At 40.2% G+C, this 24,239-nt stretch overlaps 1 protein-coding gene across 1 annotated transcript in view; it reads left to right on the top strand.

The window, feature by feature from the left end:
- Positions 1-1,069: 1,069 nt before the first annotated feature.
- Positions 1,070-24,239, top strand: part of Greb1l (GREB1 like retinoic acid receptor coactivator) — a 251,590-nt gene continuing 228,420 nt past the window's right edge. The window contains 1 exon segment of the mRNA XM_038331492.1: positions 1,070-1,197. The gene's annotated coding sequence lies outside the window, so the exon portion shown is untranslated.

The following is a 24,239-nucleotide window of genomic DNA, read 5'->3' as shown; positions in this document are numbered from 1 at the left end:
GGCTGGGAGATTTAATTTCAAAAAATAGCAAACCATTAAAAAGTAAGAGTGCTGACTTACAGATCATATGTGATACAGTTTAATTAACATTGTCTTTCAACTATGATTGAGAATGATACCACAATGCTTGTCAATGTCAACATACCTACTGGCAGCTTATCGGGGCTACAGTCTCAAAAGCATGAAAATGGCTCAACTTTTCTGTGTTCCGGCAACAGTTTCAAAAATTCAAGAAAATGAGATTCAGCTTTGAATACAAGAGGCCATGAACTGTGAAAATTGGAGCGACATCTGTCACTAACCGACCACAGAATCCCTCCAGAATTTCTGTCCTTGTAGTAACCTTTAAGGACCAGTGCCTGCTGGAAGTGGCTGCCCTTAGTGAAACTTCCCTGTGGTCTCTGTAGGAGGTTCTGCAAGAGCAGGGCAAGCCTGAAGGTCTGGGAACCACAACAGGAGAGTGGGCTGGCCAGTGTCTTGGAACTCCAGCGAGTGTTCATCAGAGAGGTACAGACTTATGTTCTGGCTTGGAACCCACTTGAAGTGTATTTGGTTTTGTCTGTGTCCTGTTATCCGCCTCATGCAAAAGGACAAGGGCTTTTGACCAATCACTGCCCATGCAAAGGGACTTTTAATCGTTATCTAGTGACAAAGAAGTCACACAGTGACTTGAAAGCACTCTGAACGAACTAGGATCCAGAGGAAAAAAACAATTGTGCTTCTTGACCACACTCTTCAGCAACACTAGGGGGCAATCCTTCCTCCCAGAAGACTCCCAGCACACTACTACCTCCTTCTCTGAGTGGCCACACACATCAAATTTGCGCTAAAGTTTGCAAACCCAGGCATGAAGACTGCACGAAGGACTCCACAGCACACGTGGGAGCGCATTTGGCACCTTGCACTTCCGATCCTCTAGGGCCCGAAGGCTCGGAGGCCCAAAGGGACACCGGGTGCTCAGGCCAGGAGGGTCCAGTGAGGAGGAGGGAGAGCGGGAGGGGCAGCACCTGAGGAATCCGCCTCTGGCCGCTGTGGTGCCTCGCTCCGCCCCCGGGAACTGAGCGCGTTGCCCGCGGCCTGTCGCGCAGAGACGCCAGCCACCGGCGGCGCTAGCACCTCGGAGCAGAGCGCAGCGCAGAGCCGCCCGGGGCTTCAGAGACCACCCGGGCCCTCTGCCCTTGCTCCTGTCGGGGCCAGGTGAGCTGCTGCCCGGACTCGCGGGTACTGGGAGGCGAGGGCACTCGGTGGCGGCCAAGGCCTGTCCTCTGGCGGGCTGGACACCTTGCAGGCTCAGGGCAGCTTCGCCTGGACTTTCTTCTGACGACCTAGGAGGCGGCGCGGGAGTGTGGAGTGAGTCGTGCGGCTGGGCAGGCGCCTGTGCCAGCAGGAAACCCTATCCCGGTCCCTGTCCCTGGCTTCCTAGCTTCGCCGCCCGCGGTCACAGGCCTGTCACCCCGGCTCCGCTACTGCCTTTGTGGCGGGAGGGAGGTGGCCGGTGAGCTGCAGGGCAAGGGAGGCTGCGGCGAGGGGGCGCGTCGCGTCGCGTCCCGGCCGCTCCCCGAGCACGAGGGGGCGGCTAGCGGGTCCCCGAGCACTGGGTGGACGGCCTGTAGCATGCCGGGGAGGTGTCCGTGCAGAGGATGGGTAGAGTTGGGCTTGACAAAGTTGAGAGTGGTCAGACGTGGTCAGCCGTTTGCTGTGGTCCACGCCAAATGTCACTTCGTCACACGTGCGTCTTCCGGTCATCATTTTCATTTCTCTATGAGCGCTTCCGAACTGCTCTTATTCTGAATGAGACACAAAGGGTTGCGTTGACAGCTGACCGTGAAAATAGACAGCAAGGTGAGGTGTTCCCTGATTAGGCAGGGTGAAGGTGGGCGGTGTGTTAAGTTGGTGAATTCCTGGAGTCCTCCTGCGTTTCATTAAAAGGAGATTATCTGTATAGGTTCACCGCTTGAGTTCTCATTAAAGCCAAGCCCAGGAAACGTGCAGGATAGGGCTCTGTGCCAGAAGGCTGCTTAGTCAACTGAGTCGTGGTGCGACTCCTCCATCGCGTTCCTTTCTCTTCTAGAAACCCTAGCCCAGAACCGTGTTTCTGGCTAAAATAAAAAACAAATTTTGATTTCTACTTTTGAAACCGTGAGATTCTCCATCCCGCCTCCCTTAAGAAATCCTCCTCAAGTCCTGTTTCAAAAGAGCCTTTGCAATTTGAGGCAGTTCAAAAGAGGTTGACTGAATTTCTCACTTAAAAACCGCTTGCTCCTCTGTCGTATTCTGGTAAAGCCCGAAATTCTGCTTTAGTTTAGTCACTGCTGTGATTATTTTTTCCTTTCTGAAAACTTTGGTGAAAATGCAATATGGAAAACTCACTAAAAAGAGAAAATTTAAAAATAATACACTCGCTGAAATAATAATAGTTATATACATATAAGTATGAATTTTAAAAGGAAATATAAACTTTAATAAATACTGAGAGCTAAATAGAAATTAGGAAACAATTTCAAGCAACATCAAAGAGTATACAGTGGAAATTAAACTCTTCCTTCCATAACTTCTCTATGAGGTAGCCACAGCTGCCAATTTATATGTATAAATTTCTGTTAAAATGAAAATGTTATGGAAATAGTGGAGGAGAGAAATGGAATATAAGATTGCTCACATCTAGATGGATATGCATATTTATGATAACAATTACCAATTTGAGGTCCTCTTGTGATGACATAAAGTCTTATTTGGTGGTGGATACTTACACCTTGACAATCGGTTAGAAAGTTAAGTCTTGGACCTAGTGTAAGTGCAAAGTGGAGCACCTTTTCTTCATGCTGGCTTTGCAACCTTTCTCCCCCTCCACCTCGAACCTCTAGGAAGCAGAGCAAACAGTAGTTACTTTGTTCACATTTTTTTTCTGAAAACACCAAGTAAACTTTTGTGTTCTCCCATTGACATAACATAAATAACATTTAAAGGGGTGGAGATACAGTTCAGAAATAGGGCACTTGGTCTGAGACCTTAGGCCGGGTCTCCTCACCACACACAGGCACATACACACTCTAAAAATGGATGTCACCAGGGATATGGAGGCCAAGTTTAAGATTTTTTTTTATCTCAGACAGGCCATACTTTCCATGGGAAGGCTTTCCTGCTCCTGCCCCCTTAGTTACATAAAAAAAAAAAAAAAAAAAACTGCTACGTGGTTTCTCCAGTGTCTTTCTGACTCCTCAGTTCTACCGTCTAAGTCTATTGTCTTAAGTTCTAAGTTCTGTTGGCTCCTAAGCTCTGTTAAAGGAGTCAAGGTGCTCTAAGCCTAGCTAAGAATAGCCTGTTGGACTGTAGATAACGAAACGGTGGAATGATAAGGATGTTCTGGAGGTAGACTCAGAAAGGAGAGGCTAGACATGCTTGAAGTGGGTTTCTGGAACAGTGGCCTGACTTTCTCACAAAACGTCTGTTGTTGCTGTTGGTGGAGGCGGACTCTGGGGCTGAGTGGACTTTTGCATGTCACCTTGGAGAGAGATTTCTCTTCACAATTCATGGTGCTATTTTAAGGAAAACCACTCTTCCCAAATGGTTACTTTTCTTTTTGCTAAAGTGGAAGTAAAGCCCATTTACCTCAAAGAGTCTTGACGATTTAATTAGCAACTCTCAAGAGTATTTAGACTACAGATACTCCTTACAGCTATGATATTTTGTTACTATGTAAGTATACACTCATATTCTTAGCAGGAAAATTTTCTGATCACCATGAAAGACCTCTGTTAAGATATGTAAAATATATACTGCAGGTAGTAATTGCCAGAATCGTTGCTATTAAGATGAAGGTCTATTCTACAAATGAATTACAGCAAAATCTTAAAAATCTTAAAAGTGCTTGATTGATGTGCTAAAATTATAAATTAAAAGAATATGTTTGCAAAGACACTTAAATAACCTTGATTTCCTAACAAAACTCCCCCATAACTGAAGTGACAAGAACAAAGTTATTCTAAAATGGTAGTAGGCATCTCAGTTTTCTCCAAGTCTTGATGTGTACACAGATCTTTTTATAGATGACTTATGTTACAGATAAATTTTAATCTGCGTTTTTATAAACATTTAAAAACAGTTTCATTATTCATAATAATTTTGTAAGTTTTTATGCAACACATGCCCCATAATTAATGTTCTCTTTGGAGATTTTAAAGTAATTAAAAAATATGACCATCCTTATGAATGTAAACAGTTTCCCTCTTTCCCTCTCAGTCTTTCCTACTTTTACCTCTCTTTTTTTCCCTTCTCAACATACTTAGGATATTTTTTCAGTGTGGTTGTAAATGGGTGGATTCAAAGTTAGAAATTCTGGGTTCAAAGCTAGCATAGCATATAATGGGAATACTGATCAAGTAGCTTGTTTTCTAATCATTTAGCTTTCTAATCTATAAAACTGTTATAATGGTAGTTCTCTAAAAGGTTAAAATAAAAACAAGAAGTAACACATGAAAATACCTGTGAACGTTCCCTCTTTTGTTGATAAAGTTTCAAATTTCTGATGATTTGTAGCAATTAAATTATTAGTGTTTGGTCAGAGTAAAATTGCACCCATTTCCCTTGATTTGTTCCTTTGGCTTGCACATGAGAGAATAGTTTCCCTTTACAATAGTTTTTTAGTTTTCTAAATGGAGTTATGGAAGCATCGGTGCTTCCATGGTTTTCACTGATTATATGATGAATGTATTGAAGCCAGTTACAACATTTGTGAAGAGTGCATTAAGTCTTTCAAGATAACCTTTTTCAGATCATTTATAGGTTTTTTTTTTTCTGTTTTCATCCTATGCTTACCAACTATTATAGGTTTAATCTTGGGAAAGTTGCTATTAAAGTTAATGTCTAATATCATCTATCTATCTATCTATCTATCTATCTATCTATATTTATTAAAGTGATAAAAAGTACCCTCCTTTTCTTTGGAGGGTTGTTTTATAAGTAGTGAAATTATGATCACAGTTTATGGTCTTTTTTCTTTCAATTAGAAATACTTCTAAAAAATCAGACCAAGAAAATTTATGACCTAATTGGGTTATCTTTAGGCAACGGATGGATCGCGAGGTTGTGGCCCTGACTAGAGTGCTTATGTAGTCAAGGTAGTTCAGGCTACACGAAAGCATGCTCCTGTAAGTTCTGGAGCACCGGCAGCCCTGATATTTTTGGCAAACACACACCCAGTGTGGATAAAGCTGCTCTTTGTGTCTTGAGCTCCAGGAGGGTTCTATTGTGTACTCTTCCTTTTCTCTCATTCTTGACTGACTGACCACTCCTCCAAGTCCAGATGTGAAGTTGCATAATGACTTCAACTCAACTCCATGTTTACCCTGTCATCCACTGCTCAGAGTATGGTTTCTGTCCTGTCTATACACGACAAAGCAGATAGAAACCTCAGTGTCTTTTCCTAGTACTTTGTCTGTTTTCAGTAGTCCCTTCAGCAGACGCAGTGTTTGTTATAGGGAATCATGTCTTGGATCGCCTTCTCTACTCCTGGACACAGTTCTGTTTTTATGGTACCAGTTTGGAAGCAGAACCACTGCCTGTGCTGATGTGTTTCTGTTTAGAAGGTTAGGATACTTTTTTGATTCTTCTAACCTCTTGTGTGAGGGAATTTCTTGGTTTTTGTTTTGGAAAGTGGGGTTAACAGTTACTGCTTTAGTTACTGACTTTTTGCATAGGATTTCTGTAAAGACATGAGAAAATAAATGTGGACTTGATTTTAGGGAAAAAGGCCTGTACTAGGTTGTCAGAATTACATACCATTACAACCCTTTTAGGAGTGTATAACACTCCTCGTAGGCTTTGAGAAAACCTGAGCTACTGAGTGAGGTTGGAGTTAGGTGCGGAGTCTAACAGTGCACCCTGAGCTACTGAGTGAGCTTGGAGTTAGGTGCGGAGTCTAACAGTGCACCCTGAGCTACTGAGTTAGAAGCTCTGGGAAGCAAAGTTACCAATTTGCATTTTAACAATCCATATAGTGCTGGGCGACTATTCTAGGGAGAAAGAAACTTCAACACTCACAAAAAAGTGTTCTGTGAGCTAAATATTAGTTGTAAACTGATCTGAAAACATCATAAAATCATTTTGCATGCTAAACATAGGATGAAAGGTAGCTATTGCTATTAGCTCCTATTTGTCATTTAATCTCTTAAAATTTCATTCAGACAGGAATTACAAACTAGTAGCCTGATGGGCCAGACACTAATGTGTGAGGTAGCAGGACACCTGTAAAATAGTAACCCTTATTATTGCTGCAATGATGAACTTAGTGGTTAAGAAAGTCTGAAGGTGGCAGAGCCTCGCAAGCTCCTCTACCTGTTGCTTTTTAGGAATGTGGGCACTGTGGCTACACCATTCGACAGTCCAGATAAAGTGCAAAGTTCACATTCTTAAGTTAACTTGAATATTTTTTTTTCTGGGTTGCAAAAGAGGATTTATTTTTGCACCTGTCTAACCTGCCTTTGTCCACCAGCTGAACAAAACATACAAGTGCTGCCCAAGGCCATAGAAATAAATCTGACACAAAAGCCAGCTTTACAGTTGTGACCACAGGATGTACGAAGCATCCTTAGGGGAAGACACACTCTTTTTAACTAAAGAACTACACACTTAGAAGCTAGCACACAGGGATGTAGCATCCTAGAGCTGTGTTTGGGAGAGTGTATGAAAAGTTTGTTCAAGCCGGGCGGTGGTGGCGCACGCCTTTAATCCCAGCACTCGGGAGGCAGAGGCAGGCGGATCTCTGAGTTCGAGGCCAGCCTGGTCTACAAGAGCTAGTTCCAGGACAGGCTCTAGAAACTACAGGAAACCCTGTCTCAAAAAACCAAAAAAAAAAAAAAAAAAAAAAACAAAAACAAAAACAAAAACAAAAACAAAAAAAACGGCCTGGAAAGGAGATGTACATCTGACTTATCAAAGAAGGTAAAGAACACTCAGAAACAGTGACTTACTAGAAAGACATGACTACAGGTGTTTCATTTGGCAAGTACATGAAGAAAGGACCTGAGCCAGCCTGCGAAAGAAGCCACAGAGGACTGAGAAAGCAAATACTTAAGAATTTCTTTTTAGAGCTTGGATACTGGAACATTAAAAACAATTGTGATATTGATCCTGGGAGAAAAATGCTAATAGGAAATCCTACACGTCTTTCTGATTTCAGGAACCCCAGCCCAGTGACTGGTTCCAAAGCTTTTAAAACAGAATCATATCTTTGTGAGTGTTTAACTTGAATATTTTTGATGACAAAACGTTGCCTGAACAAACCAATCTAGAATCTAGATCACTTCCAGCCTGGGTCAAGAGACGTGGGGAGACAGACATATTCGTAACCAATTGCTCATGGTGACAGAAGAAATCTGCTGTTCGTTACATGATAATGGAAAAGCATAATGAGATTACAGGCATTTTCCAGTGTTCAAATAATAAAACTTCAATAGGTTAAAGTCTGGTGTTGCCAATTAGGTAAAGAATTGACCATTATTTTCTACTAAGATTGAAGGCAAAAATTCAGGTTTTTCTGGAGAGCAATTTGGCATCATGTATTAAGCCTTTATCAAACTGCCTACCATAAGACAGTAACCCCAGGCCATAGGTAGCCAGTTAAGCATGAATTAACACCTTCAAGCAAAGAGTCCATTTCTCAACTCTGCTGCTCACATTTTAAGTGCTGGAGAGCAACATGTGGTTACTAACCACTCACAGGGGCATATAAATAAGAGCAAGTCCTGTGCAGAGGTAAGTTCTGTTGGAGGGCACTCAATTCTTCAGGAATTTCCCCCTAGGAGTTTGTTGGAAAGAAATAATTAAGCCTGATGTGGTGGTACGCAGCTGTAATCTAAGCACTTAGGAGCCTGAGGCAGGAGGATCTGGAACTGGGGGCCGGCCTGAGCTAGGTAGCAAGGCTGCATTTCAAAGAAAAAGGAAGTTTTTAGCCAAATGCAAAAGAAACATATGGCAAAATTATAACATCAAATATTAATTAGAGTGAAAATTTAGGGCCAGAGAGATGGTCCAGAGGGTCATCTTCCCGCCAAGCTGGATGACCGTTCTGTTACCAGAACCCTCATGAAGGAAGGAGTGAACCAACTCTGGCAAGTTGTCCCCTGACATCTACACATAAACTGTGGCACCCACAGGTGTGTGCTGTGCACATACAGTAAATAAATAAATATACAAAGTAGAGTATTAAGTTTAGAAAATCAGCCTACATGATCTCAGAGAGACTAGACAACAACATACATGGTTCTAATCTACATGGGAAGTAGAAAAAGACAAGCTTTCCTGAGTAATTGGGAGCATGGGAGAGGGTAGAAGGGAAAAGGAAGGGAGGGGAGCAGAGAAAACTATATAGCTCAATAAAATCAATTTAAAAAGAAAAGAAAAGGGGGGAGTTATAGCCTCAAAAAACAAAACAAAAAAATAATTTTTTTCCAGTACAAAAAAGTTTAGAAAGAATGTAAACACAAGGTTAAAAGGAAAAAAAAAATCAGTCAGCAGTAAATATTTGGGAAAGTAGTGTTTTTAAATATATTAAGTGAAAATATCTCTAATAGAATCCTTTTGCTTATTTAGGTAGATAGCTTAAGTACAAAAGATTATGGAGCCTATTCTTCTGAAAACACATACAGCCTTTCTCTGTGGGTTCTTGTTAGAAATCCTGCCAGGCAATGGTGGCGCACACCTTTAATCACAGCACTCAGGAGGTAGAGGCAGGCGGTTCTGTGAGTTTGAGGCCTCCCTGGTCTACACAGTGAGTTCCAAGACAGCCAACGTTGTTACGCAAAGAAACCCTGTCTTGATAAACCAAAGGAAAAAGAGAAAAAGAAGTCCACATCCCAGCCTCCCCGTTCCTCCCTGTGGTCTGTTGAATGGAACTCTAGCATGGACCAGGAATCTGTGAATTGATAACCCTGCCTCTATCTGTGCATCCCTCAAGCTGCATCTGTGTTTTGTGACGGAGTTAAAACTCCTGAGCTTTGTCTAGACCCTGTTCTCACTGTGGGGATACCACTGTGAAGTTAAGTGGCTCTTCACATTTGCTGGATGAGCAAAATGCTTAACCAGGGAAACGGAGTAAAGCATCTGCCTTATAGAATGACTCCTTTAGATGAAGTGCTGGAGAGGAAAATGGAAGAGTAGAAAGTGAGCCTGGGGTTGCATCACTGAGAAGCAACACCTGAGTGGTGACCCCTTGGGAGTTTGCAGATTAGGTTGGAGAGGCAGACTTACTTCAATTCCTGGTCTTCTCTTCTGTGCATACTCTGTAAATTTTTTGGAAGGAAATTAAACATCCCCAAATTCACCGTGTTTCAGGATCAACGCCTGTCATATTTGCTTGTGAAATGCAGTCACACCTTACTGAATAAATGTTTCTGAGATGGAGCCTCCGAATGTGTCTTGTACCCAAGTGCTTTTTATGGATATCAAAGTCTTAAAATTATCCCTCAACATAACGCCTACAGACCTAGTTTAGCAGCATGGATAATGGGAAGTTGCCACGGCTGTAGGCTACAGTGTGAAGAGCAGAGTACCTGGTGCATTATTTCTTTTATCTACTGCACTGTTTTCACCGAGTTTATTCAATACATCCTTATAGTGTATTTTGGGGACTGAAAAACTATCCTCATTGATTATAATTGGCATCGGAGAGCAAAGGAAATGTCTCTTGACATCTTGACATGTCTCCACCCCTCCAAGTCTGTTCCCTTTTGTTTTAGTTTAGTTTTTTATTTGATTTATGTGTGTGTGTGTGAAGAGTGTGTGCCTGCCACAGCATGGGCGTGGAGGCAGAGGCTACGTTAGAAGACCCTTCGTCTTTCAAGTATTGCTCTCAGGTCCTCGGGCTTATGGTTTACACGGCCAACCCTTTATTTACTAAGCTATCTCGCCAGTGCCATCTGCAACCCCACCCCACCTTTTAAAGATGAACTTCAGCCTCCCTCCTTCCTTCCTAGAAAGGCATTGGCTCCCTTGGAGCTGGACTTAGAGGCAGTTGTGAGCTGCCTGATGTGGGTGTTGGGGACTGAATTCGTGTCCTCTGCAAGAGCAGTATATACTCTTAACCTCTCAAAAAAAACAAAAAACAAAAACAAACAAACAAGAAAGAATAAAAAAGAATAAAACTTAATTCCTCTCAAGTTCTCTCAGCAAACAGAAAACCTGAGAAAAATTTTGTTTCATAGTTTTAATATAATTTTAGAATAAAGTATCTGCCTAAGTTTTTTAGTGAGGAAACTGACATTTTGTTTTTTACTGATATTTTTAACTTGATGATTTTAATATACATTAAAATGTTAAAAATATCAGTTTTTTATTCTTTCTTGTTTGTTTGTTTGTTTTTTTGTTTTTTTGAGACACGGTTTCCCTGTGTAGCTCTGGCTGTCCTGGAACTCACTCTGTAGGCCAAACTAGCCTCGAACTCAATTGTAAAATCAGACATTCTAAATGCTTAATACCTCTGTAGAGACTCTTGATCCAGTAGTATGCCTTATCTGAACTGGTGCCTCAGAGCAGGATTTGCTTAGGAATAGCATTATGCATAGGATAGTTGTGTGTCTGTCATTTCAGAGCATGGGTATGGGCAGAGGAAGGGAGAAGAGAATATTTGTATATGCACAAAACACAGGTTTTGAAAAATAGCCAGAAAGGACTTTGTGACCCCTCTGTTCTTCTCTGTTTAGTATTCTCATAGAATTTAGTAATTTTCAGCAAGCTTTCATAGTTATGGTTTGATTAATGAGAACCAATGGCCAGTGTGTCACACATTGCACATACCTTGTTTATAACCTGTGAAATAGGCTGACTAATTTTGATTTTTAAAGTTACAGAAAAGGAAGCTCAAGAAGACACACTGTTTCCCAAGTCCCTTGGTGGTAAGCATTAGTCTGCAGACAGACAGAGGCTGTTTGATTTCAGAGCCAGTTTTTTTTCCTTAAGTCATCCTCTTGGCATTTTGTGACTATTGGATTCTAAAACCTGAATGTCAGTAACTATGTCTTATAATGTTTTGCTGTGTCCAGGAAGACAAGTTGGAGTTGGTGTGTGCTCAGGGCAAACAGGCTGTGCAAAGCTGTAATGTGGTTGTGGAGTAGGTACCAAACCTGAGGTTCACTCTCCAAGCTTGAACCAAGGCTCCCAAGCTGCAGATATCTGTCTCTTTCCTTTATCTCGCTAGCTACAGCTCTTGGAACAAATACATAGTTAGCCCTCAATAAATACTTTTTAATGAGCGAATAAACACCATCTGTTGAGAACTGCTGGCTTTAGTCTACGACTGCGTATCTGCCTGACCTGAACCAAACTTCGTTCAGACCTAAGCCATTGTCCACAGGACTCTGTAGGGAAAGGAGAGATGGTAGATGGACAGCAAAATCTTGTCACCTTCTCCAGAATGTCAAGCCAAGGCGCATGCCCTTTGAAAGACATTATCTTTTGAATAAAGGTTGGTAGCAAGGAAAATAAATCCAAAGCAATTCTGTGGATGAGATTAAAGGGATATTAATTTTATTTCTCTCATTTTTAAGTTTGCAAAATTATTTATGTAATTCTTATACATATTTAATTTATCCTCAAGCTTATCTGCTTTAAGTAATATAGACTTTAAGCTTATCAGCAAATATATTTTTAAAGAAAATAATAATTGAAAGCCGGGTGGTGGTGATGCATTCCTTTAATCCCAGTACTCAGGAGGCAGAGGCAGGCAGATCTCTGAGTTCTAGGCCTGCCTGGTCTACATAGTGAGTTCCAGGACAGCTAGGGCTACAAAGAGAGACCCTGCCTCAAAAACAAAAATAAAAAACTTGAAGCCATGTGTTTCTAGGATAATGCCACATAGTGAAGTAGAACCAAGGAAGGGAGAGTTTCAGACAGAAATGCTCTGTAAAATGTGACTATATATATAATGTGACTATATATGTCACATTATATATACATACATATATAGTCACATGCTATGTAAAATGTGACTGTATATAGTCGATATAGTTTCTATATATTGTCAATATATAGTCTCTCTATATATTGTCATTATGTATATTAAACGAGTGCTGCAATTCATATTGCTGATTGGATTTTAATTGACAAAACTTCCTAAATTAAATCATTGTGGGCTTGTTTCAGATATCCTTTCTAGTAGATTATCTGAGTCTGTATGTAGCTGAAGTTCATATATTATAGACACCATAATTCTGTCTTAGATTAAAGGCTGTGTATAGTGTGTACTGATTTTTTAAGCCAACAATATTTATAATACCAACTAATTGTCTCTTAGTCATCATTTGAGTATGAAGTAATTATTTTCTCAAATGAATATCAGTTCCTAAAAAATGATTTTATCTTTATGGTTTTCTGACTGAGTGAGAGGTTGTCATTAAGTGGTGCTAATAGAATTCTCCACGGGGCAGGAAATTGTGCTAGACTTATGTTAATAAGACTTTATTAGGCTCCTGTGACTGGACCGGGTGCTATAAGAGAAAGATAGGCACCCACAGAGTAGTTCTTTCCCTGAGAAAATGACAAGATGGTACTGGGACTTGTGGTTCTGTGGATTCAGATTTATTTATTTATTTATTTATTTATTGGTTTTTCAAGACAGGGTTTCTCTGTGGCTTTGGAGCCTGTCCTGGAACTAGCTCTTGTAGACCAGGCTGGTCTCGAACTCACAGAGATCCGCCTGCCTCTGCCTCCCGAGTGCTGGGATTAAAGGCGTGCGCCACCACCGCCCGGCTCAGATTTATTTTATATGAAGTATATTCCTTAAGCCATCACAAATGCAATAAAAATTACACAGCATAATATGTATTTGTTCTGTTCCCCAACATCAAAATTATAAAAGAATCTAATTAAACCTGGAAGCTAATGGAGTTTAAATGTCTGTTTCCATTATTTTCTTATTTAATCCAAAAATGCTTTAAACTTGTTTCTGAGGGATCAGTTGTGGAATCTGAAGCTACTGGGTGATGCTGAGGTGGAGGAGACAATGTTCCAGTCGTGCCTTATAGATGCTTCAACAATGACATGCCTTGTTTGGGAGGGGTAGGAATTGTGTATATATAGGTACATGAGTATGTGTGCTTGGTATATGTATACATATGTAGGTGTATATACACATGATGGAGCAGGTTTGGGGGTCAGAAGACAACTTTCAGAAGTGGGTTCCTTTCTTCTACCATGCGGGGCCTAGGGATTGAATTCAGAGTTTAAGGCTCCATCTTAAGACTCACTCAATCATCCATCCATCCATCCGTCCATTCGTCTATCCATCCATTCGTCTGTCTGTCATCTGTCTGTCTATCTAGAGGCACGATCTTTCACTAAACCTTGAACTCATCAGTCTTATAGACTGACTGACTAGGGACCTCCAGGTCAAAGTTGTCTTCTGACCTCCAAACCTGCCTCTGCCTCCCCAGTGCCAGGATTAGGGGCACACACTACGGTGCCTGGCTGTTCTGTGAATGCTGGGGTCTCAACTCAGTTCCTTATACTTTTCACGCTGAGTCACCTCTTCAACCCCGAAGGGATGGAGGAAAAATGGAATATCAGTGTGAACAACATTCAGTTTATGTCCTTCTCTTATATTATAGAACAGAAACCAATTTTAATAAATGTGCTCCTGCTGAGATGCCATTTCTGGAGCAAGTTCAAGGCATATAGAATTATCAATTAGAAAGAAAATGAATAAAAGCTTATTTTAACCTTCAGAATAGTAGAATAGTGACTCCATATGTCAGTATTCTAATGTTACAAATAGATTATGAGGAAAATAGTGAGCTTTTATAGTTCTTTTTAAAAATTTTCATTATGTGCATTGGTATTTTGTCTGTGTTCATGACTGTGCGAGGGTGATGAGCCCCCCGGAACTGTAGTTACAGACAGTTGTGAGCTGCCGTGTGGGTGCTGGGAATTGAATGGGCTCTCTGGAAGAGCAGCTAGTGCTCCTAAACCACTAAGCCACCTCTCCAGCCCCAAAATACAGTTTTATTTTATTTATTTATTTATTTAGGCGCCTAAATAACAATCCTGGCTATTTTGGAACTTGCTTTGTAGACCAGATTTGGTCTTAAACTCACATATCCTCCTGCCTCTGCCTCCTGAGTGTTGGGATTAAAGGTGTATGCCACACCTGACCCCAAAATATAATTCTTACAGCATCTTAAAATTATTTATAAAAGGTAGAGGGAGGTGGATCTCTGAGTTCGAGGCCTGGTTTACGAAGTGAGCTTCAGGACAGCCAGGGTAACACACAGAAACCCTGTCTTGAAAAGCCACAAAAAAAAAAAAAAGAAAGAAAGAAAAGGAAGGAAGGAAGGAAGGAAGGAAGGAAGGAAGGAAGGAAGGAAGGAAAGGAAAAGATTAGATTAGAGGTTAGTGTACAAGACTCTATCTTATATTATATAGTCATTTTTTGTATAGTTTGATTTATTAAAACTTGGGTTTGTACACAGGAAGTCTGAGTTGGGTTTTATAAGTAGAATTCTCTTTTGGCTTAGATGTTTATATTTAATTTTTTCTTAATTTGTAAAGCATTGCCACATAAATCCCAAGAAATTGGTATATGAAGTTGTCTATTTAGAACTAGTTATGTGATCACCAATTTTATCCCCCTAAGGACTGAGATTTGAGTCTCTGAATGCATCGGTGTGTCTGTGATGGTCAGGGCAGCCAGCTGCCTTTGTGTATGCTTCATTTAAATGTAAATTTATCTGGGGGACCCCCAAAGATGATTTCAAAAAAAAAAGAGAATTTTAACATAAATAGTCATTTTTTTCATGAGTACTGAAATCCTGTCTTATACTAAAGAAAGAGAAAGGAAGGAAAGAAGGATGAAAGAAAGTAAGAAAGAAAGAGAGAGAGAAAGGAAGAAAGAAACATTAAACAGCCAACACTGAATAAGGTTATTTTTAAAGATTCTTAATTGGTTATCAATTTTCTCTCAATGGTATTTCTAAGAATTAAATGAAAAAAATTAATTTGTATGTTTTAAAAGAAATATACCAATAGCTAAGGATGACACTGGATATGATTTTGTAGTATTATATAAAGAAAAATGGTAATGTTTCAAGCAGAAATCAAATGGTAGAAATACATCTTTTAAAAATTATATCAGAGACGCCCAAAGATAGCTATTACAGACAGCATATGCACACTGATATAATGTATGATGTGCACATCTATAAGCTATATATATGTATCTAGGATATATTTTATCCAATAAATAAAGCTTAGTCTCATCCTGTGATTTGCTTTTTTCCATCACCACAAATGTCCTCTCATGGAAGGGTACTGTGTGTGTCTCAAAATCGTTTCTATTTGCCTACAATAAAACAGGCCATTTCTCAGGGCGCTGCTGATTGCATATTTTGAAGTCATTTTTGTCTTCAGTCATTATCCTTCTAGCATGTGATTATCTTGTGTTAGAAAAACAAACAAATAGACCAAAACCTCTTTGATCTACCCCAACCTTTCTATATGTTAATTTGGGGAGAGTGACACTACAGTATGCCAATAAAATGTACTCCTGCATTGATGTTTTCAAAGTAATTATAAAAAGGATTAATAAAGTTTACTGAAGGAATTGTTATTTGTTGGTTGATAAAATTTACTTAAGCCCTATAAATGTAAATATTTCTCAAGCCAACCCCTAAAGAGCCAAGGATCCCTTTCAAAGAAAAGAATTTATTTATTCTAAACCTAATTTTAGCATAAAGGAATGGGTTGAACATTTTTAAAAACCAGGTTTCCATTGAATGTTTACAGATTTGAGCCACAATTCCTCACATTTTACTCTAATCATTACTGTTTTGAGTTCAAGACTGAGTTTTCTAGCAACCAATAGGGGTTTGAAATATGTGTGTATAGTAGAATTCTCAGTTACAGATTCTTTTGGATGAAAGTCATATGCATCAATATGTAAGCAAAACCTGTGAGCATTTTTTTTTGTCCATTTTCCCTGAGCTTCCATGGCATATGCTGAGGTATTTCCTTGCAAGTAGAAATGTTAGCACCATCCTTACATGTACTGCTCCCTTCCGACACAAACCTTTTTCTTGTTTCTACAGCTTTTTCTCCTCCAAACTTAGGGTTAGAGGGAGTGAATTGTATATTCAGTCTCTTCTCTATTTGAAGGACAGCACTTGTGGAGAAGACATCCTTGTCCCAGGTACAAACAGGACATGAATAATACTTGTTCAAGTCCTGTGCTATGCTTATACTTTTACTTTTTCATGTAGGTGCATCTTTTTTGGATAAGGAAACCAACAAACAAATGAACAAAACGACACTCTGTTCCACTCTGCAGTGTGGAACGAAGCCTGCCTAATTTAACGTGTACTTTGTAACACAATTTTTATGTTTATTAATTAGATTTAAAATTAGCATTTATACCTATTATAATGATTTTTATTGGTCATTGTAGTAAGGATTTCTGGGTTAAGAACCATAACCCTTGCAATGTGGTGGTCCAGTGCTGAGTCCCTGCCGCAAACATCTGTGATGGACCTGCGCTCTCGAGTTTTTTCTTTCTGTTTTGTATTGAGAAGAACAGATTGCTGTGGACATTTTTCATTATTGCATCTGTGGAACTTCATGGCATGTGTAGAAACAGAGAATGGCTTGTTAGTGGCGCTTCATTGTCAGTAGCTGTGGCCTGGCCACTTTCTCAACTTATAAGAGCTTTCTGTTTCCAGCATTAGATAGCACTGAGGTGGAGGATGCGGGTAATTGGAAAGATGTCACCTGGTAAGTGAGATGCTGTCTGAATTCATTTCTGGAGTGTCAAGGCAAGTGGGGGATGGGAGAATGAAACTTGAATCAGTGACCATCTGGCTTAGATTTGGCTGATTTCCTGTGCATGGCTCTTTGTTCCCGGCACACAATAGGTTGTTCCTTTTAAAGATAAGAATTCTGCTGTTACTTTGTGCTGAATCAGCAGCTTTGGTTAGGGACTGCAAAGCAGGTTTGGGGTCCTTTCTATTGTTCTGCGGTTCCCATCCTGTCTTCATCAATTGTAACAATGTTCCAAAGGTTTTCTATAGAGAGGTGGTTTCTAGAGACACATTGAATAAAATAATTGGGAATGAAGCTTTCTAGTTTGGCATTATCTGTTTTAAGAAATGGAAATTTTCCTCATCTCTAATTTTCAATGATACGTGGATTTTTAACAAGCTTTTCTAATCAAATCTTCTGTCTGAACTTGAACTTTCCATTTGGTGGTTTAAAGAGCTATACTCAATCTGAGTAAGGTTCTCATGCTGTGACCGTGCACTTCTCGGTGGCTCCACTGTCACGTCTTCAGATCAGACTTTAGGAACTTGAAGCTTTCCTCCTGTTAAATCATCATAACTCTTTTTTAAAGAGGCAGTTATTGACTAGAAGTAGGGATTTTGTTCACCTACTTTCAAGTAAGCCAGCCAACAGTTTTTGTAGCTCATCGCGTACATGGCAGAGATCAGAATCTAGTTAATGGTCGCTTTCTAGAAGACAAGGCTAACTTCAGTGCTATCATCTTGCTGTGTAGCTATGAAATAAAAAAAAAAAATCATGACTTTTCCCTTCTGAAGTGATAGGACGCTGGTAGATTTTAAGTCAGTCATTTAGTTTAGCTCCCCCTCCCTTGCAGCTGAACTGGCTCCTCACTCTCCAGAGCAGGTATCGGCAGCTTTCTCGGTGACGGCCTATAACTTTAGAAACTGAGCTTCCAATTGGAGTCGACTGCCTTGAAATCTAATCTTGAATTCTTTTGTGTGGATAAAGTACTTTTTTAGGCATTGCAGGATCTATGGGCCTGATCTTCAGAAGGAAGCTTACTAGTTAGTTCCTTGAAGATCTAATTATGTAGCAGATGGGACCCCATACAACAGTTCAGTGTCCTTTGGTGCAATTAATTTTAGGTCCACATCTAGCAAAAGTGAATGAAAAGAAACGAAACAGCAAAATTGTTTTGTCCACTTGAAGCATTGTCCATTCATATGTTGTCCCCCTTCTTCCTGGAGTATCTTTAATTGATTATTGACTCTCTGATCCTGTCTGAGAAGGCTCAGAATTGCTTGCTGGCTAAATGCATTACTGGTTTGGAAGCACAGATGCTATGGATATCACGAATGTTAATTAGAGAAGAATATTCTGGATTAAGAATTGGTTACATAGAGTAAATCAGAGATAGAACCTACAGCAGCACGGCAGGCAGCAATTTCTCTTTATTTCTCCCCTGCTTTAATTTGGGGAGCTAGTTCGAGGGGAAGGTCTGATCCTTTCCACCCATCCCCCTCCTAGCTACCCTTCACCCCAACCTCTATCAGTCCTCCAAGTCTCACTGAGGAATTGCAGTCTCTCCAGAGGCTTGGTTGCAGATGCCTGGAAAGTTTACACTGCAGAGAGTTGTTTTGTTTGGCATAGCTAATCAGGAGCCAGGCTGGAATTGCTCATAGCTGTCATTCAGGTTTTGTTTCAAAGTCCAAGGACCTGCTGGGAAAAACAAAAAGCTAATGAAAGCTGACTGTATTTAGGCCTCAAATCTATGGAATCCGAAATGATGCCTTGACAGTGTATTCTTATTCTTTCACATTCCTGCTGTTGCTACGGTAACAGATTTTTAGAGGCTTTTCATTTTCATTGTCAAGTATTTGTTACACTTATTGTTTTTCAGATTAGAGCAATTCAGATTATCTCCTTTTGAGATGAAGTAAAAAGAGAAAATAATGGGAATAAAATGTCTGAATCAATTGCCCTGAATTCTAGTAAAATCAGGGTTTTGTTGTTTGTTTGTTTGTTTTGTTTTGTTTTTATGGCTTAAAGTCCTTAGCTTCATGACACAAGTTAAAATTTAGGACAAGATCCTGAAGTTTAGAGGTGCAAATATGTGAAATCCCCACTCCTGTAAAGTGCTCTAGTAAACAAACGTTCATTAAGAAGCATCCTAAGAGAAAAAGGGTTGTAGTACAATGTCTTTAAAAATTGCTCCTCTTGACGGAAAAACCAAACAAGGTAAAGGAGCAATGGGCTTGCATTCTTATTTGTAGAAGGGAAATTCAAGTAGTGTGGTCTCTTAGTATTGGCTCTCACAGATGTGTTGCCCTAATGCATGAACTTCATTTCCTTGAAAATGCTATTAATTTTACAGTCCAAGCAGGGTACTCATTACCTGTAGTTTGATAACTAGTAAGGAAAGATTAATTTTCTGCAGATATGGTGTCCTTTGGAGTGGCTTTAGATTTGAAAGCCCACAGGGATGTGCTATATGTGGTTGCTATTGTCAAGATGTTGACTCATTGAGAGAGAACTGTTTTTTTCACAGATTTATCTAACATCTTCATCCAGTGTGGTTCCCCCTATGGCAATGTCTAGAATATGGAAATGATGCAGTTTTAGTACTGATTGGATCACACCACTAATTTGGTTCCAACCAAAACCCTATATTCATAGAGATAAGATCTGGCTTAAAATGAGAAGGGAGTATCTGCCAAGTAGAACAGAAGCCCTGGGTCTGGAAGAGAAGTGGCCAAGTGAGTCAGAAGGTCCTCATCTTCCTTCTGTATCCCAACCCAGAATATTATTTTCTCTCACCTCTGCCTCTCTGCACCCTATGACCTCAAAGGCCCCACTCAGCTCCCCTTTTCACTTTTGCTTACTAGGCCTGGTGTCCAGGTAGTTAGAGAAGCTGTATTCTTAGCCTGTTAAAATTGTGTTCAGATATAGTTTTGCTTAAAAATTTTTTTTTTGAGGAGAATGATTAGACTAGGTGATCTGATGGGAAAGAACATCAAGTGAATGGAGACGGAGAAAGTTAAGCAGCTAACATTTCCAAGAAGATAAGGGATGCATGTGCAGCTGGAAAGTTTATTCAAATTACCTTTAAAGCGGTGCTTTAAATTGTGCTTTGCAGAGAGCTCCACGCGTCGCGTCTTGTGCTGTAGCCTTCTGCTTACTGGGGTAGAGAAGGGCCTGGCAGACATGCTGAGTGCTGCTGTAGCTGCCTACGGAACAGATTTACTTTGGCTTCTGTGTTAGATTTGTGCCTGGCCTTTTAAAAAGGAATATACATATTATACTTCTTAAAAAGTCTTGATAATTTTTACCATATAGTCTAACAGATCAGAGTTTTAGTTCCAGTCAAAACCACAATGATTCAGTCACAAGAGACTTAGAAAATTTAAATAGACTGTTTGGTGAGTTGCAATTTCCACAAGGTTAGTGGAAGATTTATGCTTGGAATAAAGGTTGGGTTGGATGTCATTCAAATTACTAATAGTTTATATAGTTGACTTTTTTCTCTTATTATTGGGACTAGATAGTTTGGCACCAAGCTGTTCTCTATTGGGGTTGGGAGTAAAGCCCATCTCCTCACTGAACCGCAGCTCCAGAGAAGAGGAATGATGTCGTCACTGCTTTTGGATTTTTCAGATCTCAGCACAGATGAGGGGCCAAGAAGGACCTGTTTGTAGAAGCTCTGGCTTGATGGCCTGATTGCTCCATCTAGTCCTGGAGGTGATAAGGGAGGTATTCACAGGAATTTTCTCCAGCTTCCCTCTCTGCCCTGCAGGAACAGCAGTAACCACAAAGGAGATGGAAGGGACGATAACCTGATAACCCCCCTCTTTTTCTTTCTTTCTTTCTTTCTTTCTTTCTTTCTTTCTTTCTTTCTTTTCTTTTCTTTTCTTTTCTTTTTTCTTTTTTCTTTTTGGCCAGGAGGCCAGAATATGACTGCATCTGGAAAAGTGGCTCCTTGAGCCTAAGAGATAACTTGATTATAGAAATCTTGACTCTTTCTATGAATCGAGAAACTGAGGCGTAACAGAAGGGAGGAGTGAAACTTCTACTAGTCTTACACAGCTATGGAAATGTATTAGGAGAGACTTGTGTCAGCAGTCAGGACTTTAGTATTTTTTTCCTGTTGTCCATTGGTTTTAACATATTGAAAACTAGAAGTGAAAGTATGAGTCACAAGGTTTAACAGACACAAGACTGGAATCCAGTAGCGACCAAACTGATGAGGGCAGATAGGTGCGTGGTAATTCTTCTACTCTCAGGTCTTCCATAGTCTTCTTTGTACTTGGTGGAAAGGGAAAAAGAATTCGCCAATCCTGGCATGATACTTTTTACCCAGAAGTCATTGGTGGTGAGCTTATGGAATTGAACTAACAGGACTTTTAGAGGCAATGAGAAACCTCAGTGTTCATTGTTACTGGTGATCTTTGTCATTGTTGCTTTAAGTTACTTGTACTTATAAAATTCAGATGAGTTTAGGAATATGTTTCATGATGTTAACATCTTAGAGCTCAAATGGGAGGCTGGTCACACAGAGGCTGGAGAATATTTCTCTGGTCAGTTTGTGTTAATGAGTATGAGGAATGCCTAGAGCCGGTATTGATTTCATTGTTTAGGAAACCTCAGGGGCTGGAGAGATGGCTTAGTAGGTAAGAGTGCTTGCCTGGAAAGATGAAAACCTCAGTTCAGATCCCCAGAACTCACCTAAGAAGTCAAGCATGGTTTCACATGGCTGTAACCCCAATAATGGGAAGGCAAAGATGGGCAGTTCCTGAACACTCTAGCCTTCCAGCCTACTCAAAAAGGCAAGCTGCTAATCCAGCAAGAGACGTGTGTCAAGGCAATAACGTGGAAGGTAACAGGAAGACACATATCATCTTAGTCTAGCCTCTGAAAGTATGCACATGGGCATATACCTACATACCATCACACCCATCCACTCAGGTGCATAGCACACATGCAATGCTTCTTATAGTTCTAAGGAAAGGGGGTGTTTTGTCTTCTCTTTCTCTGTTTCAACTGGATTCACTTAGGGTGTTTTTCATTAGGTGAATCTTTACAAATTCTAATTATGTATTCATGGTAATGTTCTAGTATTTTCTGGGGCAAAGATGTCATGAGCACATTAGATTGAGAAGGACTCTTAATTAGTATAAAATATCTGTGTATATTTTACTGATGACAGAGAAATTGGAAGGCTAGAAATATTTACAGAGCCAGGATTACAGCACAGGAAATACCTATTCATAATGGGAGGAAGAGCATCTCCATTCATCTTGTGAAATTTTCATAGGACCTAGGAATGTCCTTTTCCCTAAGGCTGCTTTGTAATAGGAGATTATATATAATTTTGAAAACTGTTACTGCATTATTAAAGCAACTAAGCATACCTTAGGACTTTATGTAAGAGGGCACTACAGACTTAAAGCTTGTCCTGTAGCGCAGGTGACACATAAGCTTTAGGTGACAAGTATCATGTACCAGTAGAAACAAAATAGAATATAAGGCATATGGAGAAAAGTAAGATATATAATTTGGAAACAGTGTTCCTATTTATTAGGAGATTTTTTAGAGGCATAGTATTATACATTTTTAATTCATTAAAAGTATATATATATATTTGTGTGTGTGTGTGTGTGTGTGTGTGTGTGGTATGTGGTCATGGTTATGGTGTAGGTGGTCACACCTGGGACCTTCAGTATGCTCAGCTCTACCGTGAACAATACTGCCACCCCAAAGGTTACTTCAGAAACCTTTGATAGCCCTCAGGTCTGTGTCTGCATGATTCTTTGCAGTAGTTCATTGATATATTAATTAATTGCTCAATAAGCATGTTTAAGTTGTGCTGGGCAGCTCTTGAGATGAGAATGAGGGTCAGGGTGAGAGTTGCACAGATTTAAGCATATGATAAGAAAGAACTAAGACAAGTTTTGCTTTATTACTAAGCAATTAGTAATTAATAAAGTCTGTAGTTAGAGGTGGGTCTAAAATTACTGAAGGAGATTAGAATTGTGTATGGACACAGCCTTATTGCTATTATACCAGATGGCCCATGAGTATATCATCTTCCATCCAAAGAGGGAAGGCAGGTGGTTTTCTGTTAGATAACTCCCACCAAACCTAATTTAAATGGGAGAGAATTGTTTCTAATGACAATGCAATGTCCAATATAAGGCTGAAGAGGTAAAGGTAATTTTATTATTTGTTTCAAAAATTTCATGTCTATGTATAGTGTGTTTTGTAGTATGATTAAGTAAATGTATTGCTATTTTGGCTCTTTAATGCTAGGGAGGAAGACAGAGTACCATGATGATGTTTTGGGAAACTGCCCCTCCAATACAATATCATTGCTTTGTTGTCATTAAAAATGTCATATGCTTATGAAGTCTGAAATTTAGTGGACTAGTTTGTATCCTATAGGCATACTGTACATGTCTCTGACTTAGCAGTTTTTGATTGTTTTGGTGGCAAAATGACCAACTAATGCAGTACATTGTCTCCTGTGAAAGAAGTTGATGCTTTATTGGGTAACTAACCAGCATAACTGCTGGCTGAAGCCACTTGGTACAGATAAGGGAAGACTCCATCTCTTGGACTCACTCCCTTTTGGACAATCTCAATGATCTCTTCCTTCTTGACATGTGCTTCCCTATTCTCAGAGAGCTGAGCTTGCTTAGCTTGTAGCTTCCTGCAGGCCTCTCTTTAGGTTTGTCCTCTGGAAATCTGTTTGTTCTTTGAAAATATGCCTCTTGGCCTATGGCTGTGATCCAGGTGGCAGTGAGCTTTCTTAGATAAGCCACACTGCAGGGCTCTCTTCAGACACACAAATATTGGTGGCATCCTTTCACTTCCTGCTGCTCCCTTGCCTGCCTGGCTGGTAGGACATTGTATTATCCTGACATGGAGGCTGAAGATGGACAATCAAAGGTTTGCAAAAATGATCAGCATATCTCTTATCATTTTGAGAGCTTGATTGGAGCTTCTAGTAGGGAAGCATAGCCATTTATCTACCTTCTCTACCAGGCAAGATCATTCTTTTCAGCTGAATATGTAGCTTTGGAAGGGATTGGTCCAGAGGTGGGTGGAAGGAAGTGCCGCTCATCCAGCCAGTTCAGTCACAGAGTCAGTCTCAGTGTCATCTGTGGTTATTATTTGCCTTTTGTCTCTTCGTCATCTTGTGTGGAGTGAGGCTCCAGAGTCCATAAGGCCAGAACGTAAGAGTTCACATGGACCCTAGTCCCAATTCTGCCTGTCTTAGGGTTTCCAGTGCTGCGACAAAACACTGTGACCAAAAAGCAAGTTGGAGAGGGAAGGGTTTTTTTGGCTCATACTTTTGTGTCACTATTCATCACTGAAGGAAGTTAGGACAGGAATCCAAACAGGGAGGATCCTGGAGTCAGGAACTGATGCAGAGGCCGTGGAGGGGTGTTCTTACTGGTTTGTTCCTCATGGCTTGCTCAGTC

The sequence above is a fragment of the Arvicola amphibius genome, chromosome 5 (assembly GCF_903992535.2).
Source record: "Arvicola amphibius chromosome 5, mArvAmp1.2, whole genome shotgun sequence".
In the NCBI taxonomy this organism is placed as follows: domain Eukaryota; kingdom Metazoa; phylum Chordata; class Mammalia; order Rodentia; family Cricetidae; genus Arvicola; species Arvicola amphibius.
Note: the sequence above shows the minus strand (reverse complement) of the source record. Positions and strands in the feature narration are given on the sequence as shown.